The sequence below is a fragment of the Petaurus breviceps genome, unplaced genomic scaffold (assembly GCF_028583685.1).
Source record: "Petaurus breviceps papuanus isolate PSGF00001 unplaced genomic scaffold, PetGlider_PUasm1.0 174, whole genome shotgun sequence".
Lineage (NCBI taxonomy): Eukaryota > Metazoa > Chordata > Mammalia > Diprotodontia > Petauridae > Petaurus > Petaurus breviceps.
The window spans coordinates 57,745,336-57,765,702 of NW_027185761.1; the positions used below are offsets into that span (position 1 = coordinate 57,745,336).

Below are 20,367 nucleotides of genomic sequence, written 5' to 3' on the forward strand. Positions count from 1 at the left end.
GTTAAGTGACTTGCCTAGGGTCTGACAGCTAGGAAGTGTCTGAGGCTGGATTTGAATTCAGGAAAACAAGTCTTTCTGACTCCAGGGCTGGTAATCTATCTATTAGCCACTACCACTTAGCTGGCCTCATTTTACTGATCAGGAAACTGAGACCCCAGAGATGAAAGGATTTACCCAAGGTCATACAGGTGATAAGAGTCGGGGGACAGATTTGAATCCAGTCCCCTATGGGGTCTTTCCAAAGCAGCATCCCAGGGCCTTCCTTTTTGTATAGGGAACATTTTATCTTCCTTCTGGCTAGAGGCCTTTCTCTTCTAGTAAGACATCAAGAAGTTTTCTTGTATATTCAAACCCAGAAATAGCTGGAATATGTAGCTCTCAAGAGGAGAGGAGACTCCCAACTACTAGTTATAAACACAACCGCATTTCCCCGCACCTCATGATTATACATTTAAATATCTATTACTAAGGGGAAATTGGCTGGCACAGTGGAGAGAGCACCAGAGTTAGGAAGACAGGTTCAGATCTGGCCTCAGACACTTACTAGATGGGTGACCCTGGGCAACCCATTTCACCCTGTTGGATCTGTAAAATGAGCTGGAGAAAGGAAAAGGCTAACACCATTCCAGCATCTTTGCCAAGAAAACCCCAAATGGTGTCACAAAGAGTCAGATCTGATTGGAACAACTTTATTTTGTTTGTTTTTTAAAAATGATTCTTTAATAAATAGAATAATTGCAAAGGGAACAAGATTGTTTGGAAGTTGCTTTCTATTCAACAAATCCCTTAAAGCTTCATTTCAATCCTCCCCCATAGGGGTTGACTTCCCAAAAGGCTGGAGCCGCTGGCACAATCCAAGGAAGCCATTTAAAGGATTCCACATTTATATGTTTGCACCCAAAAAATACTGGTCTCCCTCCACACCTCAGTCAAACAAACTTGAATCAGCATTCCAGGCTCACTGTATTAGGCAAAGTGATAAAGTAGGAGTTTTGGCCTAGGATTCAGAAGGCCTGGTTGCCATTGTGAGCTCCTCATTAGCCTGTGAGGTCCTGGAGAACAAGAACTGTTCTTTGCATCCAAACTACCCAGCCTAAATGCTTGCTGACTTCGCACTGAGAAGTCTGTGGGATCCTGCCCGAGTAAATCCACATCTCTGAGACTCAGTTTCCTTCTTTGCAAAATGGATATAATAATACAATGTATATCTCACAAGGATTAGGAGAACACCTTACATCAAGGTCTCTGGACATCCCTTTGCCTAATTGTATATACTGTCCATACACGCACAAGCGTTATTGTCCAAAAACAATGCTGTGCAATTTGAGAAACAGTGATAGTTACAAAGTAGCCTTCTCTTACATGAAAGGATGTCAATTTTATCGCTTCTGTTACCCAAATCATGGCTACTTTCAGTCCTGGAACAACAAACAGAAACTTGCAACATTCTTATTAAAAAAAATAAAAACACCAATGTGTAAGACCATCAAATAATTCAGAGAAATTCCAAGGCATGACAAAGAATACTTCTCAATCTGGTTAATAATCAAGCCCTGAATTCACTCTCCCTCCACATATGCTTAGGATATAACAAATTGTGTAATTACAGTTCAAGGGCAAACTAGCTGGTACCAAATATCATTAAGCCAAAATTGGAGGATTAGCTCAGGATTAGGTAGAAGTCCAAACTGAAAGCATCCAATGCTTTTGAAATGAATGCCTCTATTGTCTTCATTAAGACCCAAGCGATCTTGTTCTTCCTTTCCTTGTTAAGAGGTTGTTTCAGTCCAGGGAGGGTTTGCAGTGTGTGGAAATACCCCATCATTGACCAGGTGTCCTGGGTGGAGTAGTGAGACATTCCATAGCCTATACTCACCTATTTTTGGCCCTCTGGTTTTTCAGGTAATAAAAAGTGCCCCAGGAAGAAACACTGACATCGAGAACTCACAAAGCACCTTTTCTGAGAAGCGTTGATTATGAGAACCAGGAAGGAGCTTAGAGAGCCCTAGATTCAACAGCCTCCCATTGACAAAGAGGAAGACCAGGACTGGACTTGCCCCAAGTGATGGAAAAAAACAACTTCTGGGGCCAAGGTGAGTCTAGAATTCAGGTCCTCAACCAGACCTGCATTCTTTCCACTGCAGCATAACATGATACTTTAGGAAGCCAGAAACTCTATAGCTATATCCATAATTCCACACATTTTTGTGATGTGCCCCCAATTTTTTATTTCAATACAGGTACTTAAAAGAGGAAATCTTTTTTGAAGATGCCATTTGGTTCTTTAGAAACCTGAAAGTTGAGTTGTTGTTTTCCTGAATCAGAGAAGTGATTTGTGACTTCATAGATTTAAAGCTTCAAGGGCCCAGATGCCATCTAGATCAGCACTTCCTAAACTGTGTTTAAGAACACAGTTAATATAGTTAACGTTTAACAGAATAAGAAGTGCTGCAGGGGTCTAGAATGGAAAAAGTTTAAGAAGTCCCAGATCAAGCTCAGCCTACTCATTTTATAGATGAAGAAACTGGGGCAAATAGTTAAGTGACTTGCCCAAGGTCACACAGCTACTAAATCCCTAAAGTTATATTGGTACTCGGATCTTCCTGACTCCAAGCCCAGTGCACTATCTCCTGCAGTGCCACCTAGCTGTAACCTTTATCTAACTCGGCACCAAACCACAAATTATCCTTGCTAAATCAGATGTGTATTCACCATCATCCTTGTCCTCTTTTCTACAATATTTGACACTATTGACACACTCTCCTCTGGGACACTCTCTCCTCCTTGAATTTTCCTGGAAAAGTTCTCATGTCTCTACATGTCTGTCAGCTCTCTTTTCTCCCACCTTGGCTTGAGTGGATGGTCTTTGAGCATGGCTATGGTTAGAACATTCATCTGACTGCAGCTCGGCTGGGAATGAGTCTCCCAAATGTAACTAGGCTTGTTCGCAGATACACAGCCCATTGCTGGGCTCATCCTCCAGCTTGGTGGTACACCTGCCACACTTTGAACTCCACTGGATTGCCCTACAGGAAACCACGATTTCTTAGGTCCAGGATAAGGAATCAAAAGAGGACCTCAATGGAGGCAAGCATGACTTGAACTAACCAGTGACAGTCATATAGTGGGATCTGTTGAATTGTTTTTAATTAAAATCAAATGAAATGATATTTGTAAAGCACTTAGCACAGTGCATAATGCATAGTAGGCCTTAATAAATGCTTGTTCTATCCATCCAATCCATCATCAATCAACAAATAAACATGTATTAAGAGCCTACTCTGTGCCAGGCACTGTGCTAAGAGCTGAGGAAAAAAATACACAGGCAAAAAAAAAAAAAGAAGAATGGTCCCTGCCCTCTTAAATCTACTGAGGGAAGAAACACAAACAAGGAAGCTGAAAGCGGGGGAGGGGGAGGGAGTGCTTGGAAAATCTCCTAGGGAGCATGATAAAAAAAAATTCAGAGACTTTCTGCATGGAACATCCTCCTTAAAGGGAGGGCTTGGAGTTCATGAATTCATGGCTTTGTCCTCCAATCAGAGGAAAGCTGTGGGGTGATAAGGTAAAGTCCCAAGAAGGATGGACTCTCAAAGGATGATGAGGCTTTACCAATAATGAGTTTTTCACAACTGTGGCTAAGATCTTATCTTGATAAGGACACAAGCAGATCATGCAGATGGTAATTGGTTATTGCTAAGCCTTAATCTTAATATTTTTAATAATATATACATGCATACATATATAAAATCTCTTTACTAAATATAATTCTACTTTGCATTTCATTTTAATAAAAATCCTTTGTAGTGGTGGCCCCAGTGTCGGGATGACCTGGGGATTGAATCCAGACTCAGATACTTAGCACCACACCCAGAAATAACTGGCCATGTAACCTTGAGCAAGTTACTTAACCCCAATTGCTTTTAAAAATAAATAAATAAATAAGTGAAAATCCTTTGAAGTAAAATTCATTACTTTTTTTATTTTCTAATAAGTCTCTATGTGCTATTTATGTAGGCATTACACCTATCGATATGAACTTATTGCTGAGCTGCTAAATCTTTTCAAAATGAATAGGTTTCATAGAGGCTTTTGATCTTGTTAGCCTCTGAGCTGTTAAGGTTAGATAAGCAGCCACCATATTACCCAAGAAGCATCTGCCCAAGGGTTCTAAAGATAGCGGAAGCTGGGCGGTAACCACTTAGAAAAGTTGGCTTCTGCTCTTGGAAGCTCTTCATGCACGGTGAAAATGTCAGAGTATTATATTACATGCTGACCATACATTAGCTTTTGCCACAGTCTTGGAACCCTGACCCCTGAATCCTGACCCAGCACAATGATTATGGGCAAGGATATATCCTTTTGTAAGCACTCTCAGTGGCTGTGGTGGTCTCCTGAATAAGCCTAAAGCCATTCTCACTGACCCCAAACCTGGGTTTTCATAGAAAGATACATGGATCTCCATGCTTTATCTGGTCCGCTCCCCCACACCAAGTACCTCCAGTGGGATATCTGCTGTTATTCTCAACATAGGAGAGGAAAATGGCCTTTTTGGTTAAGAATTTTATTTCTTTTAATAATTTTCCATCTTTCTCAAATTTATTTTTGTCATAGTTTATTATATTTTTAAAGTATTTCTAAATCTAGTTTTTTTTTTTAAAATAAACCCTTAAGAGCTATAAACTAGGTAGCTAACTCAACTGAAGAAATATAAAGTGGCATTCCCCCCCCAAAATCTAATTTTCTTACTTCAGTCAATCAACCAATAAACATTTAGTAAGCACTCTGTTGTACTGGCAGCTAAGTGGTACACTGTGTAGAGTGCTAGAATCAAGAAAACTCATCTTACGGAGCTCAAATCCAGTCTCAGACCCTGATTAGCTATGTGACTCTGGGCAAATCACTGAATCCTGTTTGCCTCAGTTTCTTTAACTATAAAACAAGGATAATAATAGCACTTCCCTCCATGGGTTGTTATGAGGATTCAAATGAGATAATATCTGTACTATATATACACACATATACGTATATGGAAAGAGAGAGCTCTGTAGCAATGATGTCAAACTCAAATGGAAATGCATCCAGAAATTTACATTATCTGTGTTGTGCTGTATTTTTATTTATTATGTCAAACATTTCCCTATTACCTTTTCATCTGGCTTGGGCTGCACACTTGTCAAAATGATCCCCACAGATCTGCTTCTAAAGCTCCATTTCTGCTTCCACATACTCTCAGAAGGAAAATAAGCACCCATCTACTCTCACTATCCAATCCTTGATCTCTATCTACTGTCTCCTTCTCTACTGTCTACAGACCTGCCCGTGTCTCCCTCATTCTTTAAAAAAAGAAATCGCACGACTGTCGCTGCCACCCACCCTCTGATGCGAATGGAGGAGGATGTCCACCGTCCTCTGCACCTCCCATTCCTACATTCTTGGAGACCCTCAGCAGTTTGGCCTCCAACGTCATCGTTCACCTGAAGCAGTTCTGCCCAAAGTTACCAGTGACCTCTTAATCACCAAGTTCAGTGGCCTTCTCTCAAGCTTTACCCTGCTTGACTTGTCTGTAGCCTTTCACACCATGCACCGCCCTCTTCTCCTTGACATTCTTTTATTTTCTGCAAGGACACTGCTCTCTCTTGGTTCTCTTCCAGCATTTTTCTTGTTGTTGTTCAGTCATTTCATTTGTATCTGACACTTCTTGATCCTCTTTGGGGTTTTCTTGGCAGAGATACAGGAGTGGTTTGCCATTTCCTTCTCCAGCTCATCTTACAGATGAGGAAATTGAGGCAAACAGGGTAAAGCGACTTGCCCAGGGTCACACAGCTAGTGTCTGAGGTCACTTTGAACTCAGGAGGTAGCTAGGTGGCACAGTGGATAGGGCCCTGGCCCTGGAGTCAGGAAGATCTGAATTCAAATCCAGCCTCAGACACTTCCTAGCTGTGTGGCCCTGGGCAAGTCATAATGTAGTGAGGCTGAATGAGCCTGTGGAAGTCATCCCAGGGAGCACACATCCAGAGCTCCCCTGGAAGCTTCTGGGGACCCCACAGACCAGGAGACATGTTTCTTGGGTCTTTGGGGCTGATAAACTTACAGCCATTTGGAGGCCCAGCACTTTGTACACTTTAGCAAGACTTCAGCCAACACTGCAAATCCAGGTTTGATTTGTTGTTTGGTTGATTGTCTAGACTAAAGAAAGTGATGGAGAAAATTTGCAGAATGCAGAATAAACCTAAAAGGTTGTCCTTCTCCACTCCACCCCACCCAGGCTGTTCCACTGATAACCCTCCTCTACCCTGACCTAACAGGGAGCATATCCTTTAGGTAGAAAATGAACTCTACCTGCCAGGATGATTCCAGCACTCATGGCTGCCCCTTGCCTCTCCTGTGGACCGGCGAGGAGTGCTGGGTGAGAAACAGCAGTCCACTAAATTACTTGCCCAGGGTCACAACTCTAGCTAATGTCTGAGTCAGGATTTGAATTGGGTATCATCCTGACTCCAAATACAGGATTCTCTCCAGTACTACAGGCATGACAGATTCTGTCCAAAGGCCCAGTGGAGGCCCTAGGCCTAAGCAAGTGATGTGCCTAGCAGAGAGAGCTAGAAGCATTAGGCACTGGTGTGGGGAGAGAGACTTCTACTTGTCTTAGAGACCCATGCTGGCTCCCTATGCACAACCTTCTGTGGATAATAAAGTTGGTGGCTGATGGGAAAGTCCTCCCTGAAGTTTTGGTGACCGCTAGCTACCACAGGCACAATCTGTATGTATGTTAGTCAAGGCGAGATCAGCTGTGTTGTGAAAACATCCCCATGAAAGGCCCAACGCACCTCTCCTTGTTTGCACAATCAAGTCACAGAGGGCATAGGGCTCGAGGACACACTTCTACAAGGTGGGCAAGGAAACTCTGCTGGCATCCTTTAACTTGCATTTATCTTCTGTTTTTCCATCGCCTCTATTTCCCAATGCAGCCCTTCCCTTCCACCATCCTGATAGTCATCACTAGGAAGCACTATATAAATGTTAGCTGTAATTCTTCTTTCTTCAGCACCTCCTATGTGCCAGGCACTAGGGAAATGGAGATGAAAATGAACCCATCCCCTTCCTCAAGGAGTTGGCCTTCTATTGCTTATTACTTAAAGAAGCTTACATTTTACTTGGTGGATCCACAGGGAGAGCAAATAAATATACCAGACCAATTAAAAGAGAGAGCATGTGTGCCTTGGGGTGGAGGGTGGGAAAGACTTCTCCATCTATCTGGATGCCTCCGTCATCATGGTTTGGCGGTGGCCCAGGTGGCATGCTCAAAGGCATGCCAGCAAAACACAAGTTCTGACAGGTGCTGCCCTGCTGGGAAAGCTTCAAATTCAGTCCCAGGAACAGTGCCTGGCACTTAATAAATGCTATGAGATTGATTGGTTGAATCATTGATTAATTGATTGGTTGATCAGCCTAGATAAGTAAGGAGAAGAATATTATGAATAGGTTGGCCACTTGGTGATGAATTTTTTTTCATCCTGGAAACCCAGGAAACAAACAAACAACAACAACAACAAAACCAAGTTGACCTTAGAGGCCTCCTTCTCCTGCTGTAAGAGTGGTCAAGTGGTAGAACAGGGGTCAGAGGGAGATATCAATCAGTTTTTACACTGTGTATAAATATATATCCTCTTAGGTGCTGGTATTCTGAATGCGGGTCCTTGCTCAATGACCACTACTGGCCACATTACTGGAAGAACGGAATTGTCTCCTCTCCATCTTGATCTGCTCACCCTAAACCAAATCAAAAGACAGAAGGAAGTGTCAAGTCAATGGAAAGATACCTTCCTGGAGAGGCAAAGAAGCTAGTGGGCAGAATTGGCTTTATCTTACATTCAGAGGCAAAAAGAAAACATTCCATGGGTCACTGGATTACCTTCAAGCAAGGTGCTCCTGATCGGTATCTTTAGAAGGACTGCCATGAAAATAATTGCAGCTTGTTCATTGATTGATCTGTGACAAAAAAGGAAAAGGTAGAGAAATTTTAGGAAGAATTGAAGACCTTCAAAGTTCAATCAACTTTGATTTTCAGTGACTTCAGTGTAATGGAGGGAATAGATGAGGATGGTGAAAAATATGCTGGTAAGCACAGGGCAGCCAGGTGGCACCGTAGTGCATAGAGCACCAGGCCTGGAGTCAGGAAGACTCATTTTCATGAGTTCAAATCTGGCCTCAGACACTTTCTAGCTGTGTGACCCTGGGCAAGTCATTTAACCCTGTTTGCCTCAGTTCCTCATCCTTCAAATGAGCTGGAGAAGGAAATGGCAAAACACCTCAGTATCTTTGCCAAGAAAATCAAGACTCACCAAGAGTTGAACAGGACTGAACAAGAACAGGTATGGATCAGAAGTGAAGAATGAGGGAAACCAAAGGTATACATACTGAACAAAAGCCTTGTACCTACATAACTTTGGTCGGGAGAGGAAGGTAGAAAAGATACCAGAAAAGGCAAACACCAAATAAAGAATAAAGACACAAAATGTAATTGATTATGTTTTAGCCCACGGGAAATGACTCATTACTGACGTAGGAGTCATGCTTGAATCATCTGACTGCATACAGTCAGACCACTGACTTGTTAAAGTAAAGATCAAAATTAATGCAAAATTAGACAAAATAATAAAAATGAAAGAAAGATATGGTGAGTCCATGCTGAGGTGAAAAAAAAGGGAGGGGGTATAGAAAGAAAGGAATAGGCACAGAATATAATAATCTCTTCTGTTTAAGCAAAATAAACCAATTGCCATAATGAGTAGACCCAGCAAATGCTTGATTTATTTGCCAAGCAAAGACAACCTCATTTATAAAATCAAACAGAGAAGGAGGGTAGAAGTTGGCTGTCCATGTTGTTTTTTCATAAGATAGAGAGAAACAGTAGGTGGTAAAGCCTGTTCAAAGTAATCCTGAGGGCATTTAAAGATTAAGATGGAAGGAGGCCAAGAAATGGATGAAAGAAGGAAAATGTTTGCAAACTCCTTTTCAACATCAAGGACAATGGAACCACCACACCTGAACTCACAATTTTAGCGACCTCAGACACTAACTGTGTGACCCCAGGCAAGTCTCTTAACCCTGTTTGCCTCAGTTTCCTCATCTGTTAAAAAAATGAGCTGGAGAAGGAAATGGTGAATGTATGGCACTCCGATGTCTCTGCCAAGAAAACTTCAAAAGGGATCACAGAGAGTCAGACACAACTCAACAACAACAGCAATAATCACAAGGAAAGGATGTGAGCAGGAAAGGTAGTCGAGTTTCTTGGAGGAGACAGAGGTGTAACCAGAGGACTCAAGTGGTGGGGAGGATTGAGTATCTCTCTCCCCTCTCCTTTGACCCAAGATGTTTTGGGCATAGAAAAGTTGGAAGCTTTGCCTTTGATATCGGCAATAGTATCTCCAGCGTAGCTGTGACCAGCATTTGGGACTTGAGGGACCCACCAAGGAAACCAGAGACAGTGAGCAAAGGCAGCATCTGCTCTCTATGTGGACACTGACCTATGGCAGAGAGCCATAGCTAAGGGGAACTTCATGAGGATTTCAGAAAGGGAGAAAAGGATTTCCATCCTACCAAGAGCTATAAGTTACCCCTTTGCCATGTGTGTCCCCTAAGCCCAAGCCCACTTCCCTTAGATTCAGTAGGGACTTGTGGGAGAGTGGGTTCCAGACTTTTGGGGAGATTGACATTGTACAACTGTTTTTATTATACCATCTTAGTAAATACACCCTTCTAACGGCAAATTAGCTCTCACTATCTGGTTGATTTCAACTGGTTAATCAATATTAGGGAGCACATTTAATAAGGGCTAGACTTTTAGGATTACACCTGAGGCAAAAGAATTATCTCCTGAGGGGTGTTTTGGGAGAGTGAGCCTCAAGGGGATAATACACATGCTATTTTGAGAGGGAGGGTCCTAGCAGCTGAGAAAATCAAGAAAGCCTTCCCAGAGAAGGTGCTCGAGCTGTACCTTGAAGACATTCTATGGGGCAGACTTGGGAGGAAGTGCATTCTAAGCATGTGGGACAGCCAGTGCTAAAGCATGGAGGTGGAAGATGAAGTAGCCCACGAGGAATAGCGCTGAGGCCAATGTAACTGCTTTGATGTCTGTGAGTGGGGAGGTTACAACCAAAGTGTCTAGAAAGATGTAGAACACATAAGATTCCAATGCGGTTATTGGTGACTGACTTAAAAAAAAAAAAAAAAGAAAAAGCATCTGTGCTGCCTCATGGAGGAGATCCAAGGAAAGCTCCAGTCAAGAGGGAGTGTTCATAGGTGATGAAGTCCTCCAGATGGTCCCATTTGCGGCTGACATTGTGCAAATTGCATCAATTATCAGAACATTGCAGAGACAACTAAATGACATTTATGGCCAGTTAGAAGAGTTAGGCTTAACAAGTGGATGAACGATGTCTGTTATGGTGTTGAGCTTGTCTGTTGGCATTTGTGTGTGTATACACATGCATACCTTGTGTGTATATATATATATATATATATATATGTGTGTGTGTGTGTGTATGTATATATACATATATATCTCAGATTTTACAAATCAGTTCATTCAATCAACATTCATTAAGTGATACTATGCAGTATATGGGGCTTTCAGGGAGGACTAATATCTCTGGTGTGAAGACTTGTTAGGCCCTTTTCAGGTCTCCTCCTCCATGTTTGGTGTCCACCTGCCACCCAGCTCTCACCTGTGGCTTCAAGAAACTGTAGCATGAGCAGTGACCCTACCTTAGTAAAACTACCTTGGCAGATAGGCTGAACCAGGTTGAGAGTAACCCACTGGCCTCAAACCTGTCAGCAAATTAGGGAGATGCCTACCCCAAGCAGCTGAAGACTTTATCTGGTGAAATGGGCAGGTAAGACCAATTCAAAGGCAGCTTAGAGCTTGGTCAGACATCAAAGATAGCAAGTTAATCCACTGAACCTTGGGCCATAGCCAGACTTCTTGACTTTGGTCCTGCCACTGGCTTTTGATGACTCAGGGAGAGAGAATGAGATTGTCAACTCTGTGTAGCAATGCCTCACTTAATTCCAATTCACATGCAAGTCAAGACATCACCTGTGATGTCATTGGTCCTCTTCAGAAACAAGGATGGACAACAGCTATGTGCCTGGGCACTGGGGATACAAAGAAAGGTGAGATTACCTGTTATCAAGGAGCTCGTGGTCTAGCAGAGGAGACAATACAGACACCTATGTACAAACAGGCTTTGTGTAGGACACCTTGGCAAAAGTCAGCACAGAGAAAGCACTAGGATTGAGGGGGACTGGGGGAGACTCCCAATAAAGGTGGGATTTTAGATGGGACTCGAAGGAAGCCAAGAGATGAAGATGAGCAGAGAGAGCCTGAAGTTACTGGGAGAGGTAGTCTGTGGTGTAAGGAAGGTCAATGTCACAAGACAGCAGAATTGGTAGAGGTGAGGATGGGGTGTAGGGTACAAGAAGACTGGAAAGGTACAAGGGGCTGGGTTACGAAGGGCTTTGAACACCAAAGGATTTTTATGTTTGATTCTGGAGGTGATAGGGAGCCATGGGAGCTTAAGTAAGGAGGGGGGTGACATGGTCAGACCTCGGCTTTTGAAGGATCACTTTGAAAGCTGAATGGAGAATGGACTTAGATTCTAATCAACACACTTTGAACAGGGGAATGAGAGTGGACTAGATCGCCTTTGGAAAAATGTAAAATCCTTTTACTCACCTCCAACTTCCCTCTGAAACAAAGGATCATCTTTTTAGTGCCAAATCCTTCCTGTTTTGTTGTATGATTGTGAGACTTAGAAAGTACAGTCCCTGAAGAGTTGAAAATATGTATCACACAGAAGGCAATTGAAAGGTTCATGGTGGGTGTGAATAGGCTACAACATAAATGTGGAATTTAGAAGAAGCAGAATAAAGGATAATACCAAAGAATTATATGAGTGAAAACAAAAGATGGGCTGGTCATATGGCAAGAGATGATGACGACACATAGCTGACCTGTGGGCTTTCCTAGTATCCTTCCAATGTCAAGAGAAAGTGAGCAAGGTCCATTGAACATTGGGTAGACCTCCTAAAACAAACTTCTGGAAAACAGTCTCACAGCATGGGCAGCCACAGATGGCTTACAATTTATGTTGTTGTAAAGAACACCCACACCGATGAGATCACAGATCCTTTTGAGTAAACCAAAGAAGAAAAGAGACTAGCAACTCTACAGGAAAGGAAGGACACAAGCGCATTAGTTAAAACGTACTATGTGCCAGGCACTATGCAAAATGATTTACAAATATGATTTCGTTAGATCCTCCGCAACCCTGGGAGACAGGTGTTCTTATGATCCCTTTTACAGCTGAAGAAAGAGAGACAGAGAGAGGTTAAATGACTTGCTAGGGTCACACAGGTAGTGTCTGAAGCTGGATTTGAACTCAGGTCTTCCTGGCTCCAGACCCAGTGTCCCATACCGAGGCACCTAACACGTGTGGATCAGGGAAAGCTCCATGGAAGACGTTAACACCCGAGCTGAACTGAGCTTTGAAGGAAGATGAGGATTCTCTGAGCATTCCAGGCATGGGAGAATGGTCTCCCCATGCAACTTGTAGGGAATAATCCATGGTCTTCGTTTGACTGGATTGTAGAATCCATGAAAGGCAGTAGTATGAAGCAAGTCTGAAAGGTGGATAGGAGCCAGATGGCCGAGAGCCTTCAATGGCACACGGAAAAGTTCGTCTTTTATCCCTAAGACAATAGAGTGCCATTGAAGATTGTTAACCTGCTGTTAATTAATCCAAACTGTGGCTCAGGAAGATGGGTCTGAGAAGGGAGAATCTAGAGGGAGCTCACCGAGGAGGCCATCATGGCATTTCAGGAGAAAAACAATGAGAGAATGAGCTAGTGTAGCCAGTACAACATTAGTGGGAGATGGCGGGAGTTAGACTAAAGACATTTTGGGGTTTTAGGAACAAAAAAACTCAGAAAATGATTCTTGTGGGGGAAGGAAAAAAAAAAGGAAAACACGATTTGTGGTGGACCAGGATGCTGGTGGAACTTGGGAAGCATACTCCCTCTGTACCAGCGAGGATGTTGTGGTGCCGTCTCCATTCCTTTGAGTTAACTCTGCTCCCAGGAAGGTTGATCTGGGACCCACCCGGGTGTCGTTAGGACAAGGAGAGTACAAAAGCAGTTTTTAGGATTTTTGGCTGGAAACTTACCAGACCTCAGAAAACCAACTTGTCAGCTACTTTTAACCTTCTGGCCTGGGACTTCTACCTGTTTTTAATCTTCCTAAACTACAAGAAGTTAGAGGTAAAGTTATTCAGAGCACCTAATGCCCAAAGGAGAACTTTCTATTTGATGGGTGGTAACAGGGAACTACCAGAGTTTATTGAGTTGGGGCAGAGGCGAGGGGGAGAATGACATGGTCAGATGTACACTTTAGGAAAATCACTTTGGTAAAGTGGAAGACAGATTGGAGTGAGGAGGACTCGAGGCAGAGAAACAAGCAGAGGGTTATTTCCATATTCTACCTGTGAGACCTGAGAGCCCACACCAGGATGGTAGCTCTGTAATTAGAGAGAAAGGGGCAAACGCAATAGATGTGGAAGTAGAAAAGACTTGGTAACCCTTTGGATATCTGGGTTGAGTGCTAGTGAGGAGTCAAGGAGGATACTGAGATTGTGAACTTGAGTGACCAAGAGGATGCTCTTCAAGGTAAGAGGGAAGATGGAAGAGAAACTTTGGGGGAAAAACAAAGAGCTGTGTTTTGGACATGCTGAGTTTGAGATGTCTACAAGACATTCAGTCCAAGTTGTCCAAGGGGCAGTTGGAAATGTAAAACTAGAGTGAAAGAGAGAGTTTAGGGCTTGATACATAGATCAGGGAATTATTTGTAGGAAGATGATAACTGAATCCAAGGGAGCCAATGAGATCATCAAGTGAGATGATATAGAGGGAAAAGAGAAGGAGGTCCGAGACAGAGCCTTGGGGAACACTCATGCTTAGTAAATTTGACCCAGATGAAGATTCAGCAAACCTCAGAAGGAACAGTCCAAGAGGTAGGAGAAGAACAAGAAGACGGATGGTTCCGTAAAGAAAATGGAGGATCCCATACTTATCTGACTCATCAGATCAGTATATGGAGAAGCAAGAAAATGAAATGTCATAGATATCAAAGGAGAAAAGTACAACCAGGAAGAGGAGATAGTTGACAATGTCAGAAGATGGAGTGCTCAAGAAGGATGAAGACTCAGAAAAAGCCTTCAGATTGAATGTTAATTGATCCCTATCTCACATGGGGTAGTTTCAGTTCAACGTTGAGCTCAGAAGCCAAAATGTAAGAAACTGAGGAGTGGGCTTTGAGATGTAGAGGTAGCAAGTGTAAGTGTAATCCATTTATCAGTTGCCAAAGCTCTGGTATCACATGGACCCAATTTCATATATTGGAAGTGTTTCTATAATAACTCTGGCTTGTACCCCAGCATTAGTTTATTTTGAGAATATCAGAATTAGGCTGGTGATCAACTATGATTGACTTAGCTCTTCTCAGCAGTACAGTGATCCAAGACAATTCCAAGAGACTCGTGATGGAAAATATCATCCACCTCCAGAGAAAGAACTATGGAGTCTGAATGCATATAGAAGCATACTATTTTCACTATATATATTTCTTGTGGTTTTTTTTCCTTTTGCAAACTGTTTCTTCTTTCACAATGGGACTAATATGGAAATATATTGTGCATGATTGCATATGTATAAAACCAATAGCAAATTGATTATTGCCTTAGGGAAGAGGGAGAAAGGGAGGGAGAAAATTTGGAACTCAAAATTTTATAAAAAGAAAAAAGAATGTTAAAAATTGTCTTCACATGTAGCTGAAAAAAAATGCTATTAAAAAAAGAATTAGGCTAATTTTCAGCTTCTCTTGGGTGTCCTTGCAAGCACTAAGATAGTAAGGAAGGCAGTATTTAACAAGTTGTGTGTGTGAGTGTATATTTTCGTACAAAAGAAAGAATCCTGACAGTACACTTACTCATAGTCAAGTAAATTTTGCTCGCTGGTGGGCCCCATCTTTCCCAAACAACTATATAATTCCTTATCAGTTATAGTGTCACCCAGGGATAGAAGTCTCTCCAAACTGAAGAAAGAACTGGGATAAATAGAAATTCCCTTCATTTACCTGGACCTTGGTGGTAGTTGTCTTTTGTTCTTGCAGAGGACCAAAATTCACTATGTTAGAGTGAAGTTAGTGTGTCCAGCTGTGGCTGATCAGACCAATATAAGTTCTGAATGCTCTATCACAGGTCCAGCACAAAGAATCCATGGGAACATTTGGGGTGGATTCTCTAAATTTGCACATCTCATGTTTCTTTTGCAGTACTACAATTCTGCTTTGCTCATAGAGCACAGGCCTTCTTTGATGCAGACATGCCATGCTGGGTGGTCTTGTGCTGGTATCTTCCCTATCACACAATCAATTCAAAAGTTCTTTAGAGAGTCCTTGAGAATGTCCTTGTATCACTTCTTCTATTTATTATATTTTTACTTTTTTTGGGGGGGGAGGGCAATGCCCAAGGTCACACGGCTAGTTTTTGTGTTAAGTGTCTGAGGCTGGATCCAAACCAGGTCCTCCTAACTCCAGGGTCAGTACTCTATTCACTGTGCCACCTAGCCACCCCTATATCACTTCTCCTGACTACTATGTGAGCACCTTCCTTTTATGAGTTCTCTATAAAATAGTCTTTTAGGCAAGTATGAATTTGATATTCAGACAAGGTGGCCAGCCATAGGAGTAGCATGTTCTGCAGTAGTTTGAATAGTTGGCAGTTTAGTTTGAGAAAATACCTCCGTGTCTGATACTTTATCCTGCCAGGTGATTGTCAGGATCTTTCTAAGACAATTCAAATAGAAGCAGTTCAGTTTCCTGATGTAGCACTGGCATGCTGTCCAGATTTCACAGACATATGGCAATGAAATTACCTCAAGAGCTCTTTGGAGCTTCACTTTGATAGGCAGTCTAATACCTCTTCTTTCCCACACTTTCCTTCTGAGCCTCCCAAACACTGATCTAGCTCTGGCAGTGCATGCATCAACCTCATTATCAATGTGTACATCCTGGGAAAGTATACAGCTAAGATATGTTTAACACAGCATTCAAAACTTCTCCATTTGCTGTAACCAATGGTTCCATGTATAGATGGAGTGATGCTGGCTGGTAGAGCACCTATGGTTTTTGGTTTTTTTTTTGCTTTTTGGAAGGCAGTTGGGGTTAAGTGATTTGCCCAAGGTCACACGGCTAGTTTTTAAACTTAAATCTGAGGCCGGATTTAACTCAGGTCCTCCTGACTCCAGGGCTGGTGTTTTATTCACTGCGCCACTTAGCTGCCCCTTCACCTGTGTTTTCTTGATATTAATTAAGTCAAAATTAGTACAAACAGCAGAGAATCAATCCACTTCAGAGGCTGCATTGAGTGCACAACCATCTGCAAACAAAAAATCATGGCACCAACTCTCCCTCTATTTTAGTCTTGGCTTGTAGCCCTCTCAAGTTAAATAATTTACCATTGGTGTGGTAGATAACCTTGATGACATGTTCATCTTTATTGAAGGCATCTGAAAACATTGCTGAAAGCATCATGCTGAAAAGCATGGGAGCAAGCACACAGTCTTGCTTCATTCCACTGGTGACTGCGAAAGTGCAAGAGCATCATCCATTATCCAGAATCTAGACAAGTATGCTGTTGTGAAACTGACATACAATTTCTCCAGACATGATGAGAAATTTCTCCAGACAACCATATTTTGGCATAATTTTCAATAAACCCTCACTGACAGTGTGAAAGACCTTGGTCGATCAATGAATGTTGTGTACAGACCTCTGTTCTGCTCCTGGCATTTCTTGGAGTTGTCGGAGAGCAAACACCATATTGACTGTTTCTGGACGCTTTCTGAAGCCACACTGTCTCTCAGGTAGATGACCATTTTCCAGGTGAAGGATCAGCCTTTAAGGAGGACTCTGGCTAGAATCTTGCCAGCAAGGACTAAGAGAAAGACCTCCATGATTGTTGCAGGACAATCTATTTCGTTTACCTTTGTAGAGCTGGACTCCTTGAGGGAAGACACCTCCTCTTGCCATATAACCTGGAAAATTTCAGTCAGCTTTTGTATGAGCAATGGATCTGGACCTACACAGTCCACATGACTCACATTACTAGTAAAGGGAAGGTCTGTGTTCCTCTACACTTTGGCTCTGAAACTCACTGCTCCTGGGCTTTAGTTTTTAAAGCTCTCTGATAGAATTAGGAACTTCTATAATTGGTCCAAGACACTACCTCAAGGCCCACACATTGGGCTTTATTTAAGCTCTATTTCTTATCAAGTTTCCATTGTTCTCCTCTGCTTCTGCCTCTATCCCTGCCTCAGCTGCTGCAACCAATCCATTGCTGGTCTGTGCTTCCCCAGTTTTTCTTTTTGTTTTTTTAATGGCTTGTTTATTTTTATTTTTTTTTGTTTATTTATTTTTAGTTTTCAACATTCACTTTATAAATTTAAAATTTTCTCCCCTTCCCTTCTCTATCCCTGCCCCCCCACCCCCCACCTCCCCAGGATGGCATGCAATCTGATATCGGCTCTACATATACAATCCTATTAAAGATATTTTCACATTGGTCATGTTGTATGGGAAAATTAGAATGAATGGGAGGAACCATGAGAAAGAAAACAAAACAAGAAAATAGTCTGCTTTCTCTGCATTCAGACTCCATAGTTCTTTCTCTGGATGTGGATGGCATTTTCCATCATTAGTTCTTTGGAATTGTTTTAGGACCTTGCATTGCTGAGAAGGACTAAGTCTATCAAAGTCAGTCATCTCACACTATGGTTGTTACTGTGTGCAGTGTTCTCCTGGTTCTGCTCATTTCACTCAGCTTCAGTTCATTTAAATCTTTCCAGGTTTTTCTGAAGTCCATCTGCTCACCATTCCTTATAGCACAATAGTATTCCATTACATTCATATATCACAACTTGTTTAGTCATTCCCCAATTGATGGGCATCGCCTCGATTTCCAGTTCTTTGCCACCACAAAAAGAGCTGCTATAAATATTTTTGTACATATGGGTCCTTTTCCATTTTTATGATCTCTTTGGGATACAAGCCTAGAAGTGATATTGCTGGATCAAAGGGTATGCACATTTTTATAGCCCTTTGGGCATAGATCCAAATTGCTTTCCAGAATGGTTGGATCAGCTCACTGCTCCACCAACAATGAATGAGTGTTCCAACTTTCCCACATCTTCTCCAACATTTATCATTTTCCTGTTTTGTCATGTTAGCCAATCTGATAGGTGTAATGTGGTACCTCAGAGTTGTTTTGATTTGCATCTGTCCAATCTGAGCATTTTTTTCATATGATTATAGATAGCTTTATTTTCTTCCTCTGAAACTTCCTGTTCATATCCTTTGACCATTTATCAATTATTCCCCAGCTTTTCTAAGAGCAATGGGAGCCAGACCATGAGACAAGATCCTAAGGCTAGGCTCTCATTGGCTAGTCCCCATTACACAATGAATCAGCCTGACAGAATATGCCTCTGGGTTAGTTAACACATTCTCAACTCTTTTATTAGTCAGGCTAATACCTTAACTCATTAAATGGTCCCTTAGGAAGCTTCCTACAAATTCTCCCTGAAGACTGGCTGACTGACTCAACCTCTTCTCTGTAGTTGACTTGAAACCTGCACATGTAGATAAATTAGGTTAGGTGAATTGTATTCACCTTTTCCCTGCCTTTAGGTGCCTCCTTCGCTATCAATAACACCTTCTGGGAGTCTGGAGAACATACTTAGGATTTTAGCTCTTGACCCTCCAGTGCCTCCCACTTTCACCCTAGAGACCTCTACAGGTATCCAGACTTATGGTACTACCTTAAGAACTTGCACTCACCCCCTCTCCCCAGCAGATGGTAAACCAAGTTGGGGTTTCTAGAGAGGTATTGTCAGACCCCACTTACACCCATTTCCATTCCTCTTTTCTGACTCCTGTCAAACCCTTTGATGACCTATTGCCAATTATCTTGAGGCTACAAGAAGCGCCTAGAAAGTCCCTAGAAAGAAATAGAGGGGGAAGAGGCAGAACTGGTGTCTGCTGTCTTTTGTCTTATGCAACGAATATCTCTGAAGTTAACAGTGAAAGGGAAGGGAGATAAAAGATAATAGCTTGAGGGGATGGCAGAGTTGAGTGAAGGTGTTTTTGTTGTTTGCTTTTTAAAGACTCACTAGATTTGCATATATGTGTATAGTTCCTCTGTGCCACCTCCAAAGCAAATTCAGAAAAGCTGCTAAGAGGGAGTGGGATAGAGATTATGATTTCTTCCGGTAATTAAACTTCAGATTTAAATGGAAATTGGGCCAGACAGCCTCAGGGATAGGAAAGAAGGAGATGAAGTGTGTGTAGGAATCACATTATTAGAATTGGCCTTGTTAACCTTTCTTTTACTTCCACCACTAACAAAGGGATGCAGCTGCCAACAGAAGCAGAGGAACTCAGGAAATTAACTGGGCCTGAGCACAAAATTCTCTGTGTCTCCATTTCTTCATATGTTCAAATGAGGGGGTGGGAATTAGAATGATCAATAAAGTCCTTTCTGATTCTAAAGTTCTTTCAAAAATTAATATATGTATAGATGTCTTTTGTTTTTACATCATTTTAATTTCCAGATCTCTCCTTTGCTTTCTCCCTCCCAAGAAGCTAACCATTATGATAAGGATTTTAAAAGAGAAAAAAAAAGCAATTCAGGAAAAGTAGCTCATACGTCCACTGAGTGTGACAGTATATGCAATGTTCCACACCCATAGTCCCTGGACAGCTCTAAAATGCTGGGATTTATTGAAAGGGAAGATGGAAATGTCTGCTAGAACCTCCTTAGGAAGTAAAGGGGGAAAAACGACTTTACTGCCCAGAAGACTGTTTATAACTCAACTGAGAATTTGTTTGTCATGGTGACAAAGTCTGAACGTTAACAGGAGTTTTCTTTTTTTCCACTAATTTTTTTAATTTAAAATTGTATTGATGTCTTTTATACATCACAGACATTTCCAGATAAACTACATCTTCTCCTTGAATGGTTTCTGAATGTAATGACAAAGAACATATTCTAAACCAGTTTTCCCTTTTGATCTAAAAAAAAGCTTTGGTTTATTGACCAGTGAAACATAAATTCCCTTTGTTTGTTTATTTTTGTCTCTGGGAGAGGACTAAGTGGGTAGGGATTTCCTTTTGGTATTTATAATTTTATTTTGTCTTAAAAATAAATTTGGTACATTTCAGGGAGCTGTAGATAATTCAGATAATTAATTAAG

At 41.8% G+C, this 20,367-nt stretch overlaps 1 long non-coding RNA gene across 1 annotated transcript; it reads left to right on the forward strand.

Annotated features, from left to right (window-relative positions):
- The first annotated feature begins 1,906 nt into the window (after positions 1 to 1,906).
- On the forward strand, positions 1,907 to 8,008 carry LOC138158454 (uncharacterized). Its single transcript, XR_011167652.1, has 2 exons — positions 1,907 to 2,093; positions 7,673 to 8,008. It is a non-coding gene; the product is annotated as an uncharacterized lncRNA (long non-coding RNA).
- Positions 8,009 to 20,367: the final 12,359 nt, after the last annotated feature.